Source organism: Martes martes (assembly GCF_963455335.1).
Source record: "Martes martes genome assembly, chromosome: 14".
Taxonomy (NCBI): domain Eukaryota; kingdom Metazoa; phylum Chordata; class Mammalia; order Carnivora; family Mustelidae; genus Martes; species Martes martes.
This window is the reverse complement of record NC_137902.1, coordinates 60,452,060-60,456,961: the sequence shown is the minus strand read 5'-3', so window position 1 is coordinate 60,456,961 and position 4,902 is coordinate 60,452,060. Positions and strand designations below refer to the sequence as shown.

The 4,902-nt window shown below is 39.0% G+C and overlaps 1 pseudogene across 1 annotated transcript; it reads right to left on the bottom strand.

The window, feature by feature from the left end:
- Positions 1-1,002: 1,002 nt before the first annotated feature.
- Positions 1,003-2,409, bottom strand: LOC308355084 (elongation factor 1-alpha 1-like; annotated as a pseudogene). Its single transcript has one exon. The product of its transcript is annotated as an elongation factor 1-alpha 1-like (transcript).
- Between the last annotated feature and the right edge of the window lie 2,493 nt (positions 2,410-4,902).

The window sequence follows — 4,902 nt, the reverse complement described above, 5'->3', positions numbered from 1 at the left end:
TCATATGGGAAATATATATTTTAGAGTTATAAACAATGAGCACCTAGAAAGAAATTTAGAGACTTTCCAATCTCATTTTACAGAAAACATAACCGAAATGTGCAGATATTGTGTATTTTTCAGAATTGCAAAGACTATTACTGACAAATCTAAGATGAAATTTCACATTACCTTGTTTCTGTTCAGCATTTTGGCTTCATGACTGACTGTCTCTTTTAATTTATTCTCACCATTAGAAAAGGAATTGAGGTAGAGTTTTGCGATTATAGTGCCTTACTTATTGACTCTAAGTAAATTTCAATTATGTTATTACTCATTATGATCATTCTAGTTTTAAATCTCATTTTAAAATACTTTATTTCTATGTTTTTATTGACAATATTCAGTGTTTATTTTTTTAATTTTTGCTGTATCCATTTAAGATTTATTTAAACAGAATTATAATTTCCCCAAATATTTTAATGTTTTTCATTGCCAACAGAGCTAACATAGATCTAAATTATTATTTTTTTTCCTCATTAAACTTTTGTTTTAGTAGGTCTCAAAATTCTGTGACAGATTTTTGGTCAAGTTGTTTCCATTAAAAAGTACTGATTTTAAAAACTAATAACTTAAAACTGCCACATACACACACACACAAAATGGTCCACAAAACATTCTCCTTTCCTTCTGAAGGTTTTACGATGCATTGTTATCATTAACCAGTCTTTTACTATTAAACTTAGATGGCCAATTGACACAAACAGTTCTGAGACCATTCTTCCACCACTGATTAAGAGTGGGGTGGCAGGGGGCGCCTGGGTGGCTCAGTGGGTTAAAGCCTCTGCCTTCGGCTCGGGTCATGGTCTCGGGGTCCTGGGATCAAGCCCCGCATCGGGCTCTCTGCTTGGCGGGGAGCCTGCTTCCCCCTCTCTCTCTGCCTGCCTCTCTGCCTACTTGTGATCTCTCTCTCTGTCAAATAAATAAATAAAATCTTAAAAAAAAAAAAAAAAAGGACTGGGGTGGCAGGTATTGGGGATAATATTCATTTAGCCTTCTGAGCTTTCTGGGCAGACTTGGTGACCTTGCCAGCTCCAGCTGCCTTCTTGTCCACTGCTTTGATGACACCCACAGCAACCGTCTGTCTCATGTCACGAACAGCAAAACGGCCCAGAGGAGGATAGTCAGAGAAGCTCTCAACACACATAGGCTTGCCAAGAACCATATCAACAATGGCAGCGTCACCAGATTTCAAGAACTTGAGACCATCTTCCAGCTTTTTTCCAGAACGATCTATCTTCTCCTTCAGCTCAGCAAACTTGCAAGCAATGCGAGCTGTGTGACAATCCAGCACAGGTGCATATCCAGCACTAATTTGGTTTGGATGGTTCAGGATAATCACCTGAGCTGTGAAGCCAGCTGCTTCCATTGGTGGGTCATTTTTGCTGTCACCAGCCACATTGCTACGACGAACATCTTTGATAGATACGTTCTTGACATTGAAGCCCACATTGTCCCCAGAAGAGCCTCACTCAAAGCTTCATGGTGCATTTCAACAGACTTGATTTCAGTTGTAACATTGACTGGAGCAAAGGTGACCACCATGCCAGGTTTAAGAACACCAGTCTCCATTCGGCCCACAGGGACAGTGCCAATACCACCAATTTTGTAGACATCCTGGAGAGGCAGACGCGAGGGCTTGTCAGTTGGATGAGTTGGTGGCAGAATGCAATCCAGAGCTTCAAGCAGTGTGGTTCCACTGGCATTCCCATCTTTATGGGTGACTTTTCATCCCTTGAACCAAGGCATGTTAGCACTTGGCTCCAGCATGTTGTCATCATTCCAACCAGAAATTGGCACAAATGCTACTGTGTTGGGGTTGTAGCCAATTTTCTTAATGTAGGTGCTGACTTCCTTAATGATTTCCTCATATCTCTTCTGGCTGTAGGGTGGCTCAGTGGAATCCATTTTGTTAACACCAACAAGTAGTTGTTTTACACCCAGTGTGTAAGCCAGAAGGGCATGCTCACGGGTCTGCCCATTCTTGGAGATACCTGCTTCAAATTCACCAACACCAGCAGCAACAATCAGGACAGCACAGTCAGCCTGAGATGTGCCTGTAATAATGTTTTGAATAAAGTTTCTGTGTCCTGGAGCATCAATGATGGTCACATAATACTTGCTGGTCTCGAATTTCCACAGGGAGATATCAATGGTGATACCATGTTTACATTCAGCTTTCAGTTTATCCAAGACCCAGGCATACTTGAAGGAGCCTTTTCCCATCTCAGCAGCCTCCTTCTTGAATTTTTCGATAGTTCTTTTGTCGGTCCCACCACATTTGTAGATTAGATGACCAGTAGTGGTAGACTTGCCCGAATCTACGTGTCTGATGACAACAATGTTGATATGAGTCTTTTCCTTCCCCATTCTGGTTTAGGTTGAGCGGTGGTTTTCACGACACCTGTGTTCTGGCAACAAACCCGTTACAAAAAGGATCTAAATTATTTTTAAGTATAACAGAAAATTTACTTCCTGTAGAAGAATATCATGGAGATTTTTCTGGCTTAAAATGACTGATTAAAAACAGGCATGCTTTTCTACTCCATATATCTGCATATCTATCTATATCTTTATCTATATATCTATATCTATATATATCTACCTCTATTAATCTATCATTTATCTATCTATCATCTATCTATTAGTAAGGAACTGACACCAGGTGAAGTATGTCCACTAAATTGGGGAATATGGTAAATAAGGGAAATGTATGGACAAGTAGAATGTACTGAAAGAGGCAAAACTTGGGGCACCTGGGTGACTCAGTCAGTTAAGCATCTGCCTTTGGCTTGAGTCATGATCCCAGGACCCTGGGATCAAGCCCCACATTGAGCTTCCTGCTTAGTAGGGAGTCTGCTTCTCTCTCTACCTCTGTCTACTTCTCTCCTTGTTTGTGCACCCATGTGCTCTCTCTCTGTCAAATAAATAAATAAAATCTTAAACAAAAATAAAAAAAATAAAAGAGGCAAAACTCAACAATGGAGCCATTTGCATCACAAAACCTCAAAAATACTCTGTAGTGATTAGTACCAAATATGTCCAAAGATAATGGTACAAAGTGGGGATGAAAGGAGAAGAATTCATTGAAATTCTCTTTAAGAAGAATCAGTAAGATCCCCTAGATTCCCTTTCCCAGTTTTCATTTTCCATAGCCTGGTGAATACCCCCTACCCAACAGGGAGCAAGTGGTTTACTCTTTGGAGAAGGCAGCAAGAGGCAAAGAGGCTCCATATTAAGATCCTAAGAAAAAAAAGAAAGAGAGAGAGAAAGAAAAAGAAAGAAAGAAAGAGAGAGAGAAAGAGGGAAAGAAAGAATGGGTAAGGTGCGAGGGGGGATTAATGATATTTCAGTTTCCTGAGTGTTGTCATTGAGATTGAGGAAATTCTTATCCAGGACAATCCCCTGGTCCTAGGTAAGAGCAACTTATCTGAGAATTTAATAAAATTGGGCAGGACTACCTGCCCAATTAATCATACTTGGAGGTGAAACATGTGTTGTCATAATGGAATAATGTTATATGCATTATATTAGCATTGACCTTGCTTTGCTATTACTTAAATAATTCAGGAAATAAACAAAAAAGATAATGAAATTGAGTGATTGGGCTAATCACCTTATATATAGTTTTTTTATGTTCTTTAGGTTGATAACTGAATCTAACTTCTGGTTTAAATTGCACACACTTGAATTCTGGCTTAGAAGTGGCTGTGAATTCTGATTACATAAATATATTTCTAAAAGAAATTTTCCATGTGGAGGTATTCAGAGATGAGCTCTGCAAAGACTGAAAGGCTCTTGCACACTTGCTGTCCCATCAAAACATCCAACAATTGATTATTCATAAAAGGAGCATGAAAACTCGTGTTTCTCAAAGTTAAAATGACTGCCACTAGAAACGTAATATCTAATCACTATTCCCCAATCAGCTGTTCCAATTTGGACTGATCATGTTCACAGATGATGATGGTTTATTTTCTAGCTCAGAATGAAGAATGTTTAGTTCTAAGAACTGAGGCCATTATTATTCACATGCTTTTGATCCAGGAAATTCTTGCCCAAAAAGGCAAACATAAGCCTGTAACTGTCACGGTAATGCATTATTTTAAGAAAGTGATGAAACTAATTTATTTAACCAAATTGTTTATCTGATCAATTCAATATTAATTTACTTACTAAGAATTATTTCAAAGCTGTGTCTTACTGTGTCCAATAATAATACTAAACCATTATATTCACAAACTTTACCCAATCTCCATAGATAATCTTTTTAAAGGACAACTTGAACTCAGATTCTAAAACCATGTAAACATTCATCCATAATTTCCCCCTGTAAGCCTCTTTTAAAGTAGTATTCTCCTTTACTGTGTCGTGGTTAATAAACTTTGCATTGGTAACGCATTAGTACACTGGTCTTTTGAGACAGTTAGTTTTTAACAAGGATTTCTTTCATCGAGTCACCAGGCTGGTTATAAAGTTGAAGTTCAAACATACCTGAAATGCAAGCCCACAAGTTTAATTTCCCTGACAAATATGTTTTAATTCATGGGGAGCCATAGTAGTGAGATGGAGCTGGTCATCTTTGATTACAGAGATAGTTTATTAGATCTGTTCACACTGGGTCTCAGTTTCAGCTCCCCACCATTAGTATTCTTCCAGATTCTTTAAGATAAAACTGTAGTGGGACGCCTGGGTGGCTCAGTTGGTTAAGCAGCTGCCTTCGGCTCAGGTCATGATCCCAGTGTCCTGGGATCGAGTCCCACATCGGGCTCCTTGCGTGGCAGGGAGCCTGCTTCTCCCTCTGCCTCTGCTCGCTCACTCTCTCTCCCACTCTCTCTCTGACAAATAAATAAAATTAAAAAA